This window comes from Diceros bicornis, chromosome 11 (genome assembly GCF_020826845.1).
Source record: "Diceros bicornis minor isolate mBicDic1 chromosome 11, mDicBic1.mat.cur, whole genome shotgun sequence".
Lineage (NCBI taxonomy): Eukaryota > Metazoa > Chordata > Mammalia > Perissodactyla > Rhinocerotidae > Diceros > Diceros bicornis.
This window is the reverse complement of record NC_080750.1, coordinates 39,816,154-39,834,246: the sequence shown is the minus strand read 5'-3', so window position 1 is coordinate 39,834,246 and position 18,093 is coordinate 39,816,154. Positions and strand designations below refer to the sequence as shown.

The window sequence follows — 18,093 nt, the reverse complement described above, 5'->3', positions numbered from 1 at the left end:
AACCTCTGTAAATGGAATATAAAAAGAAAACTCCAATGGTAATTTATCTTTACTTAAACTTGCCCTGTCAAGCAGACATCATGCAGAAACCAAGGTCTTTTCAGTAAATGCCATGGTGATACTGTGAGATACAGAGCAAGATGCCACATGCTCAGGTTTGTTTTCAACAAGGCCGCCTACTAAACTGGTAAAACTTTTCTTTATGACACATAGTTGTGTCTACCAGGCAAGTTATGCATAAAGTGCTAGGATCATTACTGCAGTCCACAATTAAACCAAGCTGAAAAGACAGAACGGGGCACGGGGGGTGGGGAGACAAAAGAGGGGAAAAGGTGGTTTGGGGGAGACAGAAAACATATCTTTTTATTATGCTTTAACTTATAAGTCACCCATAATTCCAGCGTTCAAAACCATCTTTGAGGGGTAAATAAGGAAATGGAACCTTCTTAAGTGGGAAGCCATCCATTCTTGGGATGCCAAAACTGTCTATAATGACTAGGGTGCCCTGTCATAGAATGGAAGACACAGGATTGGTATTGTAAAAAAAGGATAGTAAGAGCATCTCCAAGGCTACCCAGATCTCACACACACATCATCATCCTCCTTTCAACCAATCCCCATTACTACCTTCTTTGGCTAGGGCAGCATCTAAAGGTAGGGAGAAAAGATCATCTCAGTAAGTCAATAACTTGCAATCCAGTTCCAACAGACGATCTAAACCACTCAGCAAGACCCATCTCTTCTAAACCAAAGCAGCCAGAATGTCCCCACTCGTATCTGTCCTAGGGAACATGGAGAGTGGAGAGGGCATCAGGCAGAGGTGTTATGTATTCATTATTTCGTTCAACAAAAATGTTGTCTGAGCTTCTTTGGCAATGAAGAAGAATAACATACAGTCCCAAATCTCAAGGAGTTCACAGGGGTCCTGAAAGACTACCCTCAGCCAACCAATACAGTAGTTCCCCCTTATCCGAAGTTTCACTTTCTGAAGTTTCAGTTAACCAAGGTCAATCTCAGGTCTAAAAACATTAAATGGGAAATTCCAGAAATAAACTATTCATAAGTTTTAAATTGTGCACCACTCTGAGTAGCAGTGAGTAGTGATGAAATCTTGTGTCCCACTCTGTCCCACCTGGGACACAAATCATCCCTTTGTCCAGCATATCCATGCTGTATACACTACTCACCCATAAGTCACCTAGTAGCCGACTGTCACAGTATTGCAGTGCTTGTGTTCAAGTAGCCCTTATTTTACTTAATGATGGCCCCAAAGCACAAGAGTAGTGATGCTGGCAATTCGGATATGCCAAAGAGAAGACATAAAGCGCTTCCTTTAAGTGAAAAGGTGAAAGTTCTCAACTTAATAAGAGAAAAAATCATATGCTGAGGTTGCTAAGATCTATGTTAACTCTTATTATAGTATATTGTTATAACTGTCCAATTTTATTATTAGTTGTTGTTAATCTCTTACTGTCCCTAATTTATAAATTAACCTTTATCATAGGTATGTATATATAGGGGAAAAAACAGTATATATATATAAGGTTCAGTACTATCTGCAGTTTCAGGCATCCTCTGGGGGTCTTGGAACATATTCCCCCATGGATAAGGGGAGACTACTGTACTGTAACGTCATTCCTAACGGCACAAGGATCTAGGTTAGCGTCCAAAGTCAAACTCAAGGCAGCAATTACAAACAATCAAAAATGCCCTTGAAAATTCCCTAAAATACAATACTATGCTGTCTCTCACTAAGTCCAAGATAATCAGTTTTTCCTGCCCTTTGAGAAAAACTATTGTCACTTCAGGTAAACACCAAATGAAGTAATTGGCTTGCATTTTGTGAACCATGCAGTTAAACCCAAATGCTCACGCTCTGAGAGGGAATGAAATCTCCCTTCAAACAGCGGGCTCATATCTCCCATCTCATGTTCACTCTAGGACTACACTCATCATATTTCAATTGTCATTTCTTGTCCTTTTTTTTTTCTTTTGGCCAAGTGCATTAGTTTAATTCCCATGAGTAAAACATGCACATAATGACTGCACTGTAATATCACCACCTTAATATTTACCCAAAGACATGCCCCAAATGCCACCATTTCTTTGAGTCAACATATTGTGAACTCTTCTTTTGAATGCAAACATATAACAGAGAAGGGGTTAAATATATTAACCCTACACAATAGAATGAATGTGTTTACCAAATTAGCTCCAGTTATCTGCAAAGATTAGAGACACCAGAAAGTGAACAGGTAAGTTTGCTAGGTGGAAAGAAAATCAACAAAGATCCAGAATATGAAATACATTCCCAGCAAGTTGGGCCCTGTCAGGGAACAATGTGAACCCATGGTGCACCCCAGGAAGAGGAATGGAGGAAGCTAGAGGGGGATTCTAATGACATTTACTCCAAAGTTCTTCATGGTCAGTCCCACCCTCAGACATTACAAACTAGATCCCATTCCCAAAGTCCTCCAGGTGAGGCATGATCCAAGAAACAGAGATGGGATGACTCAACTAGATTACCCACTCAGTTACATAGTCCCAACTACTATTGTCTTCCACTCCCTTCAAGGTCACACGAACTGCTGTGGTTCCAAACACATCCTGGAGCTAATACAGCCACCCCTATGCTTTTTCATTTCTATTCTCCTCAAATAGTCATAAGAACGAGTGCCACATCTACCACACCTTGGGTTCTCCTGGGCAGCATCAACAAAGTAAGCCTGACCATTTGCTGGGAAACCTGGCCCTCCTCCTATTCCCAGAGATGCAGGTATACAGGTTTCCCCCACTATCCTGAAGTAGAGCATTCCTATGAAACCTTTCGTAAGCTGAAATGGCGTAAAGTGAAGAAGAAATTACCATTAATGTATACGAGAAAAAATTTTTGAGCGTTTCCAGACCCAAAAAATAACCTACCAAAATAAATTGAGATACAGCACAGATGCTCACAGAGACAGTTCAAAGCTATGGCAGCTTGATGCTAAGGTGCTGCGTGTAGTTCCCATGGAAGGAGTTTGGGGGCGCCACTCTCGCTGCTTGGGGCTGGCGCTGCCTCTATGCAGGCTCGCTGGAAAATGAACGCTGAACGCTATCTTCCCTTTTCACCATTTTTCGCAAAAGCAAAAATCCTCTTCAGATTTCTTTCAGTTAGTGAAAACAGGTACTAATGTAGGTCTTTTGTAAAAGCAAAGTGGCGTAAAGCGAACTTTCGGATAACAGGGGCAACCTATACGTTACTCCAGTCAATAACAAATGTTTTCTCAGCAAAGAATTCACTTCCAGTCTCTTCACCTCACCTTGTTTTCAGCCTTTTTTCCTCTGTGTCAAACAGTAGATTCTGCTGGGGTCACCCCGAGCAGGCTCCACATCTAACCACTGTTACCCCTCCTTCATGTTATTATTTTTAACTCACTGGACATCCCTCTGTCTTTCGTTGTCTCTAGATTCCCCCTGGTCTTCATCTGTTTTTCCTCCACCTTCCAATCGTCTAATCCTTAGCCTCCAGTTCCTTGGAAGAACAGGTGACACATTTAAATGCAAAAATACAAAAAAGAAAACTGTTTATACTAGTCAAATAAACATCACATATATTTTCATACAAGTACACAATTTAAGCCCTGTTCTATTCTTCTGGATACAAATGCTTTAGCAATCCTCCGCTCCTCCACAATAGCCTTAACACCACTCATCTCTGCACTTCCCACCTTCAGTAAATTCCTGAGCTGCTTAGAAATTTTACTTGACCTCCGTCCACACTTATCACCATCTTAAATTCTTCAGCTGATTTTGGAAATGAAAAATTTTAGGGAGGCAATTAAAAAAGACTAGTAAACCTGTTCTTGACAGGACTAGATTTAACCCTAAAGAGATAAAACGACAAGTACACGGCTTGCTGCCAAGATATCAAGAACAGTTTAAGAATTAGATTCAAAATATCTGATAGAATCTGAAAGACCGAGTAACCTCTATATATTTTATCTTTTGCTTGGTTTGCACTGTGTGCAAGATATGAAACAAAATATTAAGATACCAGTTTAGGAAGAGACCTTCAATGCAAGATTTAGGAAGAGGTGTTGGGGAGGTTACTACAGCAGAATACTTACTAACTAGATGTAACTATTTTTATCTGCAGTGAATAGGAAACACATAGTTTTCCTAAATTTTATGTTCTGAAACACCTCAGTAATATTTTTTCTGTCTTGTAGAATAAAATGATTTTTTCTCTGCTAAAATGCTTACCTCTCTCACACAAATATTTAAACCTAATAATTAGAAGAATTTAACGTGGGACCTATAAAAACTTTAATTTAAATTTAAAACATTAAAATTTTATCCACATTTGAAAAAACAGTATGTCAGTATTCACATTTTCATAATAATATATCCTCAAACATCAAGAAGAAATGTCATTTTTCACTAGATATCTACAATTTCAATAAGAAATGTTTTCCTATATTGGGAGAAAAAGTCAACTTTCAAACCATGAAAAATCATAAGCATTCCAAATAGCTGACTCTCGATTCCCTTAGTTTCATTTGTCCATAAAATTAAGAGCATGTGTCCTGTAATACAAAAAATGTAAAAAGCTGAATTTCAAGTTTACGCAAAAGCCCCTGCTCACTCCCCCACACCAGCAACCTTACAAAACAGTTATAGTTTTGGTAGCTCTACAACAAGAGTATTAATACTTTAAGCCATTCTAGCTTCAACCACTGTTCTGGTTTCTTGCTTCAGAAACCACTGTCGAAAACCTGACACTAGATATAAATAACAGAGATTAATGCAGTATTACCTTGAACAAACAATTAAAAGAGGCTGAAAAGCAGCAACCAAACTCCAAACCATTTGCTCTAGCACAATAGGAAGCTGAAGATAATCTTGTTTACTAAACATAAATCACTCGAGATCTGGCCAAATTCTTAAATGATATTCCAGATGGAAACACTGCAAAGCCGGGAGCTGCTTACATAAGTATTTTCTTCCAACTCTGAAAGCAACCTGGACCAGTTTTTCTTGTTGCTTCTAGGAAAGTGATCATTTTAAACCAGTGAAACAATTCAACAGAAGGGCTTCCCTAGACCCACTCAGGCTCTATTTTTGGTCCCACCCCTACCCCCCTTCTTCTAGCAGTATTAGGTTTCTTGCAACTAAGTTTGTTTCCTCCTCCTTCAGTATCTATTTAAGTCTCTAGGCTACAGAACCCCAACTCCATTAATCAATCCTACCTTCTCATATATTTTTGTATTTACATTTTTCAGGGAAAAAAGTCACAACATAGTCCTTTAATTTGTGTGTGTGTGTGTATACACTTTTTTTTTATTTTTTAATTCTCTTTAGCCCTCGTTGAGGTTTATGCAGACTGGCCTCTCACAGAGGCTGCTGTGTTTCCTAGGGTTCATGTTCACGTGCAGCCGGTTAGGAATAGCTTGGCTTTATTTTTCATTTCCTTGAGTTCAAGTCACTTAGACAGAGAGGCTTTGAGAACTAGGATATGCAACCAGTCAGTGACTTGTTTGTTTAAAAGGTGCTATGTTAACAGCCGCATATTTTGGCTGTGCTGGTTAATTCAAGCAAAGGTTTATGAGGACACTTCCTTTATGATCCTTTTTACTACATATCACGGGAAATGCCAGGGATCCTGATAGAGATCCACTATGCCCCAGAAAAGCTGCTCTGGGGCATGTGAGTGGGAGCCTGCTGAGATAACCAAAACAAAAGATAGCAGAGAAGTCAGTCCCCTCCACCCAGACTAAAACTTCATTCAGTTTTAAAGCGTATTGTAACAGGAAGCCCTGGATTAAAGCCCTGGATTAAATGTCAGACCCGGAACGTTTCAGTTCTTTATTCTACAGTTCTAGATATTCCCTCATACACAGTTAAGAAACCAAGGGTACAAAATATCCTGGGTAGACCTTACTCACATCTGTCAAAACCTGCAAGTTCCTATTAAACTTCCATTGAGTCTGATTTTCCACTCCTATCTGCTGCACACACCCCTAACACCACACATGTCTTCTGCACTTCCCAGTAACTATTACTTGCTTTATCCCCTACCTAGGTAATCAGCTCCACGGCACCTGGTGAAGACTTCTACTAGAGCCTGTCCACACCGCGGCAGACCTGATCCTGCTGTGTCCTCTTCCTCTATCCCAGGCTGGGCTGCTTCCTCCAAGGCCACAAAGCTGGCCGGTGGCAACGCTCTGAGTAGCTTAACCACTGAATGACAATTTTCTTCCCATCCAATGCAACTCAAAGTTCTGTGGCCTAAAATCCAGAGTCAGACAAATCTAGCTTTGACTCTGCTACTTACTATCTCTGTGACATGGGAAAATAACCTCTCTAAGCTTCAGTTTTCTCTCTAACTGATGGGGATAATAACAGTACTTTACTGTGAAGACAGAGTGAGATAATGCACTATGCCTAGCACATAGTAAGTTCTCAAAAATGTTAGCTATTTTTACTATCATTATACTACTACTCTACTACTGTTCTTACTACAGGGATAACTGACACAAACAGGCATAAACCGGTAGGCTTCGGGCCAAATTTAGACTTTCTGTTTGGCTGTCACAATATAATTTGATTTTTGTGTTTTTATTACCTTTGGAGAGGTAAGCATTCTCTAGTCTGCCACAGTTCTCACCACTCTGCCTTAGAATCTTACATTCTCACTATTCTACCTGTCTGGCCCCTGAGTTCCTGACACCTCTTCCCCACTAAACAAAAGGTCTCACAGCTACAAGGGAATTTTTTTTTCTTTTGCAAGGAAGATCAGCCCTGAGCTAACATCCATGCCAATCCTCCTCTTTTTGCTGAGGAAGACTGGCCCTGGGCTAACATCCGTGCCCATCTTCCTCCACTTTATAAGGGATGTCGCCACAGCATGGCTTGACAAGCGGTGCGTCGGTGCACGCCCGGGATCTGAACCCGGGCCGCCAGCAGTGAAGCACTTGCACTTAACCACTACTCCGGCCGGCCCCGGGAATTTTTTTTTAACAAAGACACTATAGAACTAGGGCAGCTAGACATTATACTAAAAACAATGCCTTTTTAAAAACCATAGCAAAGAGCCACCAATTTCCAAAAAGGTTAAGACCTTTCCGTCAAAAGGCACTTATGTGACAGGTGGGGAAAAAAGGCATAAACTCTACTTTGTAATTCTATGGTCAGCAACAACATCTAAAACATGGAGAATTCGTGAGGTTCTTCTAAAACACGGAATCCCACTATTAGCTTTCCTGGTCTGGCACAAAATGGACAGAGCAAATACAACAATAGCAGATCAGAAAACATACTTCAAAAGCCAGGCTTTTCTCTGAGGGCAGAAGGCCAGTGCCCAGGCAATTTCTTGTTCCAAATGCACCTGTCCGTGGTCAAGGTCTTAAATTCACCTACACCTTCACACATATCAAAAAATTAAGTTGCCTGATATTTACTATTTTTCTTTTCTTACTAACTTAGCCCATATAGGTTTTCCATTAATGATAAAAAGACATAACTAATAATTAGGAAACACATATACACCTTCCTAACAACATACATCATTTCCAGGAAAAAAAATACATTATAAATAATAAGTACAAAAAATTAAACACTATAAGACTATAAAGATACTTACCTATTACAGAGATTTATTGATATCATAAAATTAAACAACCATAATTCTCTTTATTAGAAAATCTCCATCTCCTTCTATCATTCCCAAAAGTCTACCCATTGAAAACATTCTCTTTAAAATAAGATCATTTGGTTTCAAACACTCTAAAATGAAAACAAATGGGCTTTTTTCAAAGTTTACAAAAAATTTTCAAAATAACTGCAAAATATAAGGTAGACAAGGTCAATACAATGGTACAATATACCTTGTATTATCATCACAATAACCAATACAATGATCTTGTATGAATCCAACTCATATTTATTCTTTATGGAATCTGTACACCCTCTGGTCTGAGAATCCAAAGTAAATATAATTAACATAATTTACATAGGAAAAAAATAAGGGTTATCCCACAATGTTACAATGATTATTTCTGGGTGGCCAGAATATTAGCTGATTTTTTTTTCGTGTGTGTGTATTTTCTGTCTTCTGCTCTACAAAAAAGTTATTACTTTCATTATCAGATGACAAATGTTTATTTATGTACTTTGACAATACTGTACCTAACTACTATTGGAGGAGCAGAGTATATTTTCCAAAGGGCCAAGTCCCTTAAGGAGTGGGGTAGTCAATGTACAGGAAGTAGCTCTCTACCCGGTATTCCTCACTTGCTCTGCCTTCGTTTCCTCTTCTGGGAGGTTTAATGGCCAACTTTCCTCCTTAGAGTTCCACGGCACTTAAGCTCCGTACCACACAATGTGGTCCTTTCTGCTGCCAGCTGGGTGTGTTCTCTAGTGCGCCATGCTTCTATCTTATACTCCAGACTACTTGCAATAGAAACTACATTTTACATTTGTTTTATGACCTCTACAGAGCTTAGCACAGCTCTCTCAATATACAGCAGACTTCTGATATCTATTTGTTAAACATAAATGAAACAACTTGTCAATCAATTAATTAACAGTAAAGTAAACTCAGCCTTCTGCTTCTTTGCCTTGAGAGGCAGCGCTGTATTATGCATAATAACAAAGACTGAGATGTGGTCTCACTGATCAAGATCAGGACCACTGATGAGAAGGCTTTCAGAAAACACCCAAAGCACTGAAGGAAGAAAAGTCTCCCTGAGTCAGCTCTGAACTTTCAAAGTAAGAGAAACAGACCTGGGAGGTGACACATCTCAAGAAAGCAATGAAATTGACTCTTGCTCCTTGTTACTGTTCCTATGGAAAGCCATGTGATATTAGCTGTGGACTCTTAATCCAGATTTACTATTCCAAAGAGAATTAAATCAGCCAACGGTATGAGGCAAAAGAGTAGTTGATCGCTGCTGGGGGATGACCTGCCCTCCTTTAATGACAGCAGTGGTTATCTCAGTTTACAAAGCCTATAAAGCGCTGGCAGAGTTTTCAGGATTCGTAGACAAAGAGCTATTATTCCAGTGATGCTGAAGACTAGCTAATAATAGAGGAAACATCCTTATATTCTTTGCCTGCAATAGCTTTAATTATATTTACCGTGAGTTTTCAAACCAGTGGGTGTACAAATTGCACAAAGAAAAATATGAGTTGTGTGTGTTAAATTAATTTTACTGGGTACTGTGATGCTGCTGTTAACCCTTAACCCTATGTACCTGTGACTGTTAAACCGAGCTGCTTCTGAGTCCAATTATCATCTATACAAACTGGAGTTTAGAATGGCAAGATGGAGGAGGGGTGGTGACAGGGATTTGACCTCCCAGTGAGACAGGGTGGTTCTGTCTGTCCCAAACCACAGCAAAGAATGATTTTTGTTCTGCCACTGCAAGCCACCAAGAACTGCTGCTGGCGTGAAGGGAAATCACACAAGTGGACAAGGAAAGAAAAAATAAAACCACATAAAATTTTCATTTTCACACACAAACTAAAGTTAACAGATGTATTTATAAATACTCCTAACTCGACCTCTTTGACTCTAATCTTTCAGGCAGTTATAGTGCAACATTTATGGTCAAACATATAACTCTTTCATGATTACAAAAATGCCCTTCAGGAAGCTCCCATGCATCTCTCAGGCTTCCTGAGTTTTTCTACAACCTCTGCTTGAGATTTCTGAGTCCTAATTTGCCTAACTTGCTTCCTTTTCTTCACCGGACTGTAACTGTTACGTACATAAGTGGTTTTAAATAAACACAGCTGTAAAACTTAGGAAAGTGAAAATCTGTCCTGGGGGAAAAAAAGTAACAAACTTACTAGCCCTTTTGTTCTGCAAAAGAGTTATTTCACAGAGTCTTTGTAGTGAGAAATGCCTGCATTTTGGCAGAGCTGGTCCTGTATCCCACAAGCAGACCCAAAGTTACCTAAAGGAACAAAGTTCCTGGCCCAAATAGGAAAACAAATGGCTGCCAGTCTTTCACACCAGTAACTCCAGTGCTTCCTGGTGCACCTCCAAGGTGATACGCCTGAATCAAGAGGCATATGAATGCCACATCTTAACCCTTTGAGAATCAACTCTCTTGGACTTAACCCTGTGATAATTATGAAGCCATATTTTATCACCACCTTCCCACAACAAAACCAAAAGGGCACTACATTACACCTGAAAGCCTTACTACCCAGTAATACCATTTCCACTACCAAACACACAGAAAATAACAAGTGTTGGTAAGGATGTGGAGAAATTGGAACCCTTGTACACTGCTGGTGGGAATGTAAAACGGTCTAGAGCCGCTATGGAAAACAGTATGGTTGTTGCTCAAAAAATTAATTAGGTATTAATTAACAGAATTACCATATGATCCAGCAATTCCACTTCTAGATGTGCACCCAAAAGAACTGAAAGCAGGATCTCGAAGAGATATTTGTGTACCCATGTTCATAGCACCATTATTCACAATAGCCAAAAGGTGGAAGCAACCCAAATGTCCATCGATGGATGAACTGGTTAACAAAATGTGATATACATGTACAAGGGAATCTTCAATCATAAAAAGGAAAGAAATTCTGACACATGCTACAACGTGAATGAACCTTGAGACATTATACAAAGGGAAATAAACCAGCCACAAAAGAACAAATACTGTATGATTTCACATAATATGAATACCTAGAGTAGTCAAATTCATAGAGACAGAAAGTAGAATGGTGGTTGCCAGGGGCTGGGGGGAAGGGAGAATAGGGTGAAGAGTTTCAGTTTTGCAAGATGACAAAAGTTCTGGAGATGGATGGTGGTGACGGTTGCAAAACAATGTGAATGTACTTAATGCCACTGAACTATGCCCTTAAAAATGATTAAAATGGGGGGCCGGCCCCGTGGCTTAGTGGTTAAGTGCACGTGCTCCACTACTGGTGGCCCAAGTTCGGATCCCAGGCACGCACCAACGCACTGCTTGTCCAGCCATGCCAAGGCAGCATCCCACATACAGCAACTAGAAGGATGTGCAACTATGACATACAACTATCTACTGGGGTTTTGGGGAGAAAAAGGGAAAAAAAAAAAGGGGGAGGATTGGCAATAGATGTTAGCTCAGGGCCACTCTTCCTCAGCAAAAAGAGGAGGATTGGCATGGGTGTTAGATCAGGGCTGATCTTCCTCACACACACAAAAAAAACAATTATTAAAATGGTAAATTTTATATTATATATTCTATTAGTTTGCTGGGGCTACCATAACAAAGTTCCACGACTACGTGGCTTAAAAAACAGAAATTTATTTTCTCACAATTATGGAGGCTGGAAGGGCAAGATCAAGGGGTCAGCAGGGTTGGTTTCCTCTGAGGCCTCTCTCTTTGGCTTGTCAATGGCGGTCTTCTCCCTGTGTCTTCACATGGTCTTCCTTCTGTAACTGTCTGTGTCCAAATTTCCTCTTCTTAGCAGGACACCAGTCATATTGGATCAGGGCCCACCCTAATGACCTCATTTTAACTTAATTACCTCTTTAAAGACCATACCTCCAAATACAGTCAGATTCTGAGGTACTAGAGGTTAGGGCTTCAACATGAGAATTACGGAGGATACAATTCAGCCCATAACATGTATATTTTACCACAATTTTTTTAAAATAATAATAAAATAAATGAGAGCAGATAGAGAGAAAAGAACAACCTGTGGGAAGGCCCTGAGGAAGGAAATGGATGGTGATTAGAGAAAATGAAAGAAGGCCCTTGAGGTTGCAGCAGAGATGGAAGTGATGGCTAGTATTACGAACAGAAGATAAATGAAAATATGATTCTTGAAAATTCATTCCAAAATTTACAAAAACTCAAAAAAAAAGTAAGCCTTCTTAAAAGAACAGTCCTGACAAAGAAAAAGCAGCTTTTCTAAAAGAGGTATTGCTAGTTACCATACATCAGTAATCTGAATTAACTTTTGAAAGACCTGTCTGCATTCAAAAACAGATACACTACTTCAGAGTGTCACTTTTGCACTTTCGTTAGAGTCCTAGGTCTTCCAGAGAGTTTTTTTTTCAGTCTCGGGGTCTTTTAAAATTATTATTCTGGTGAAATATACATAACATAAAATTTACCACTTTAACCATTTCATAAAGTTTTTATTTATAGAAATATCATCACTTAAAAGAAAATGTCCCTTAAGTTAACATCAGCGTACACTGTTAAATGGAGAAAAGAATGGGTAATAACGAATGTTATCATTTTATAAAGCCAACTCACTTTTCCATTAAATTTCAGAAATGTGTTAACCACAGTCAAGAAAAATATGAGCTCTCACATGAGAGATCTAGACCAAGATTCAAAAACCAACTCCTCTACTAGCCCAAGTGCTGCCCAGCCTGTGGTCTGATACCACTGAAACAGATCTGTCAGCATCAAGCATTGCAAGCATCAAGCATCATAAGCATCGTACTCCAACTTTAAGAGTATGCACTCCAAAGAAAACATTCTGAGTGCCTGAATGTCAAGGATACTTTCTCAACCAAAATTGTTTCACAGTAGGGGTCGATTAGGAGGAGGGAAGGAAAAAGACTCTAAAATTTTCAAAGTGCCAAAACTTACTTCTCAAATTTTTCAAAGATTAACCACAACCAAAAAGAGAAAATGAGAGAATGTCATAATCATATTTGCAGAAAATTGACTACTGGACACGAGCATTGTCTTTTTCTCCCAGTACAATGGATCCTGTCCACAAAAAATAAATTCCATCACATATTATAGATATATAGACACACACATACTTATATATCCAGAATATATAAGGCACCCACTAGTCAATAAGAGAAAACTAACTGGAAAAACATGGCAAATTTTCATAGAAGAGAAAGCACGAAAGGTTAATAGCCATATGAAAATATATCTTTAACCTCAATCAGGAAAATGAAAATTAAATCCACAATAAGGTAAATTATACTACCCATAAATTACATTTGAATTTTAAAAACAGACAGTAAGATATGATTTCACACCCAACAAACAGGCAAAACTTTAAAAAATCTGATCATACCAAGCGTTGTCGAGCCACAGGCAATTTCATGCACCAGTGTAGTATATACTGGTACAGTTTGGCAAACAGTTGTCATCGCCTAGTAAAACTCAACATTCATACACTCTATGACCCAGCAATTCCACTGTTAGATTTATACCTTAGAGAAACTCTGGCATATGTACAATAGGAACAATATTCATACCAATCTTTCTCACGATTGCAAAAAGTTACACAACAACAGAAATGTCCATCAGCAGTAGAAGAGATAATTAAATGTGCTATAGTCTTACAATGCAATGCTATACATTAGTAAGATAAATAAAATATAGCTTCATGAATAAACATGGATGAATTTCAAAAACATATTCTTGAGTAAAACAGCAAAGCACAGAAGAGTACATGTTATATGATTCCATTTACACAAAGAACAAAAGCAGCTAAAATTAAACAATATCTTGTTTAAAGATAAATACACATAAGATAAATTTACTATTGTTTTTTTTTTTTTTTTTTTGTAAGGAGGACTAGCCCTGAGCTAACATCCAATGCCAATCCTCCCCTTTTTTCTTGAGGAAGACTGGCCCTGGGCTAACACCCATGCCCATCCTCCTCTACATTATATGGGATGCCGCCACAGCATGGCCTAGCAAGCAGTGCGTCGGTGCACATCCAGGCTCTGAACCTGCGAACCCCGGGCTGCCGCAGCAGAGCGCACACACTTAACCGCTGCGCCACTGGGCCGGCCCCAAATTCACTTTTTTTTTAAAAAGCAAGGGAATGACTAAAATGTTAAAGATAATGGTTACCACAGGAGGCAGAGGGGATGAAGAAGATGCAATCAAGGAAGGACATACAAAAGTTTCTACGGTACTAAAAATATAATATTCCATTTCTCAATCTATGTAGTAGGTACCAGTGTTCATTTTATTATTTTTCTTCAAATTATATATACACTGATATATATTCTTTTATATGTATGTGTGTACGTATGATATATCTCTCATTTTAAAAAGTAAAATAAAAGCCAAAAACCAAACGCTATTTTTTAGAAAAAGAACCTGATGAGGCTTCAATTTCAAGATGGTTGACAGCCTGGTTGTCCCTCCTGAATCCTTAATGATGTGAAAGTGTCAAAAGATAAAATAGAAGAATTCTATAAGATTAAAAAGAGTTTGCTGGAAGAGAACTTTAAATGGACAAGAGATCTCAACAAATTTCTGGAAGACATTTGAATTTTAAATGTCTCCTAACAACAGGAAATGGGAATGTGCTGACAGATGAGGAGTGAGGGGAAAGCTGCGACCCAGGGGCCACCCAGGAGGCAGTCCGCTCAGCAGCATCCCAGGGAGGTTCAGGGCTCAGAGTCAACAGGTGTCGCCCAGTGGGCAGGATGGGGGAGGTGAAGCGATGACAGTCAGCACTCCCACTCCACCTCCCCCACCCTCTAACACAGCCTTCAGGCAGCTTGGCCAAGTGTAATGACAGACAAAACACCTGGGGGGGGTTCATCTCTAAAGCAACTGAACCAATTGTGACAGGGAGTGAGAGATGGCGCATGAAGGCTTCTGTTTGGTCCCTCAGAGTAAACCCTCCTCATTAGGGCACTCTTGGGGTCAAGTAAAGCTAGGCAGCAGACAACCCAGTACCACACACACACACAGACACACACACACACACACACACACACACAGCTCTATTTGGAATTCCTACTCAGGGAAAGGTGCAGCTGGCGGGAGAAAAAAAAAATCTCTACATATAGATCTTTTTAAAGTAGTAGAGGAAACTCTCTCCAGTCTTCCATTCTTAATTATGAACAGGCAACCAACCCTACAAGAGAAATCAGTAACATTAGGGGGAAAAAACTGACACTGAGAGAAACAGTTAATTCGGTAAACAGAAGAGCACTATAAAAAGAAATAACTCTAATACAACTCAAAGATGCAAGAAGATACTATAACCATTAAACAAGAATGAAACAATAAAAATAAAATGATTAGAGAACAATAAAGAACTTACAAAATATTTTTGAAAATATGATTACCACAATAAAAATTCAGTAAAAGTACTATAAAATAACAATGAAGAAATCTCTTAGAATGTGCAACAAAAAGACTAAAGGATAGAAAATATGAAAGAATAGATTAGAAACAAAGAATCAGCGCAGGAGGAACAATATCCAACTAAAAGCTGCCCAATCTGTACCACGTTAAGTCCTCCCCAACCCCAACCCCAACCAGTCACTGAACCCAGGGTAGCTACCTGATCAAGGGGGATTAGATCCACCAGCTGAATTAAGCCAATCAAATTGTCGCTTTTGAGAATTTGACTTATGAGAAACAAAAGCTCTAACATGGGCTGAAAATCAAAAGATCATGTCAATGCTGGCAGGTATAAATATGTTGGCCCGTGTAAAAGAGAAGGGAACAGAGAAGCAGAGAAAGACAGCACGAGAGAGGAGGTAACGTGACCATGATTCTTGACTTTTCAGCCCAGGCCGTAGTCCCTCATGGGTCCACTGGTGTCACTGAGGTTGGCTGTTAAATCCCACATTTTGAAGGTTATTTTATTTAACTTGAGTGGGCTTCTGTTCTTTGCAACCAATACACTCTGACTAAAACAGCAGATGTCTATTGTCTGGAACTGCACAGTAACCAAGAGATATCCCATTATGTCTGCTCTAACATGAGAACACCCTGCCTTTCCCCTCACCAAACAGCTGTGCAGAACACAATATTGGCTCCCACTGCCTGTCATTCTGTCAGCATTGGCACAAATGTGAGCTATGTGGTATCGTTGAATATTATTAAGATTATATGTGATCAAATACTCCTAATAATTAAAATGTCAAAATCCAAGCATAAACATATAGTGTATTCAATGAAAACTTGAAATTGTGGAACAAGTGGAAAAAGGAGGAGAATGTTAACTTGCTTTACAGTATGGAAAAAGAGAACAAACGGTTCAAGATTTGGAAAGAAAACGAACAAATTAATGTCTTTTGTATCCTGAGTTTTTCAATCAGCCTGAAAAATTAGAAAGCCATGCAAAATTTCTCTTTTGATGACATGAATAAAGCTTGGAAAGGGCATGGAATTCCATTGTCTAGATTAATCTGCACTGAATAAGAAAAAATATTCTTTGAAGTTCAAGAAAGAGAAAGAAACTCTTTTGCATATTCGGAAGGTAACTTTCATGCATTCCCCAGAGTCAAACCATAGCATGAGAATCTTAAGCCAATGTCTGAAACCCTAAAAAATGAATACTGTGTGACTGAGCAGGGGAGAGAAAGGCCACCAGGTGAAGGGTAAACGGAGGGAGTATGTACGCTCCCACGATTAGCAGCCACCAAGACTTGTGTTTCCTAGACTTTCTGATTTCATAAACCAGTAAAATTACATATATACACATACACACACACACAACCAATTCAATTGCCAATTTTCTATTTTTCCAAGTAAAGATAATACTTTTGAAGCCATTACTATTACTAGGTATTACCATCATTTAATTTTTGAAAAAGGACATTTTAATGCCAAAAAAAGTAGGAAGGACTTAATCTTAGCATTTTCTAACATCCTTGCAAACTTCATCAAAAGCTAGTAAAAACACTTACATTAAGTCAATTTTGTGCCACAGTTTAGCAGTTTTTGCTTTAGCTATGATTTGTGATTCATTCTCTAACCCCCAAATCCATTATTCCATTAATCCCTCCCCTCAAAAAGGCTATCATAATATAGGGAAAGCAATAAATATGCAAATGGAATATTTAAGAATAATGCAGCATTTGGGAGCCCAAAAACATGATACAGAAGGCTTCATGTGAGTAAGGGCTTGAAAAGCTTCCCTGGTGGATTAAGAAACAGAGATTTGGATGGGTGAAGAAGAAGAAACTACTGCATGATGAACGACAGCACAGGGTGAACAGAGGGACTTTAAAGCAGGAGCGGGAATGCTTTAGGAGACACTAAGGAAGAGGCCTCAGCTGAGTAGAGAAGTGACAAGGAACTGACAAGGAGAACTGACTCACTAGTGTGAGACAGAACTGGAAAGTCCTGTGGGGTTTCACCAGCCGCCAAGCTGCAGAGTTGGGACTTTGTTTAGAAGCAAAAAGGAGTCTCTGAAGGAACGAGCATGACAAAGGGGGCATATTGGGAATATTAACCCAGTAGAAGCTATGATTTAGTAATAAATTTAGGTAACTTCAAGTAATCTCCTGGGCAGTTAGACAGTTACCTCTAGTTCTGGCTCATAAGGTTCTACTTGAGAAGATTCAGGCCCACCTACCTTGTGTGACATGTTACTATTTCTGCACCTAGAGCCTTGGTGGCAGTGACTATCTAAATTCTCTTAAAAATTATCTAATTTGCTCTGTTTCAGGTGTGACTACCAACTCCTCTAGGATTTTGCTCCCAGTAACATGAAAGTAGTGTCATTGGTGCAAATAAGAAAATGACGAAAGCAAGTTTGTTGTTTTAGAAGAGAATCAGAAGTGACCAATTAACAGAAATGTTCACTAGGCAACTGAAGATCCATTCAATTATCCAACAATATTTACTGAGCCCCTACCTGGCACCTACTATGTGCCAGGCACTTGAACAAAAAAGATAAAGATCCCTATCCCTATGAAGCCTACATTCAAGCAGGGAGATAGAGACAAACAATAAACATAATAAATAAATATATTACATGGTATGTAAAAAGTGCTCCAGATAAAAAGATAAAGGACTGGTAAAAATAAAGACTTGTACTAATCTAAAAAAAAAAAAAAACCACTAATTGAAGCTAAGAGAAGGGATAAGTTCCCCAGATAGTGGACTATTTGGTTAATGCCCCTTCCACTTCTAAAATTCTACTATTCCAGATCAAGGAATTTGACACAAATAATCTCAATCTGCTTGCTTAAGCAGAAGGCAAGATCAAAAATCACAGAACTGTTGTGGCTCGGAGATATCAGAGATCCATCACCATGGTAATGTCTCCTTCTAGATGAAGAAACAGAGGCCAGCCCACAGAATTTCAGTAACATCATCATAGAGTGCAAGAGGACTGGAAGCAGAGGGGGAGTTCCAAAAC

At 39.1% G+C, this 18,093-nt stretch overlaps 1 protein-coding gene across 1 annotated transcript in view; it reads right to left on the bottom strand.

Moving 5' to 3' along the window:
- FHIP1A (FHF complex subunit HOOK interacting protein 1A) overlaps positions 1–18,093 on the bottom strand; it is a 221,794-nt gene that overhangs the window by 179,327 nt on the left and 24,374 nt on the right. The gene's annotated exons all lie outside the window — the stretch shown is intronic.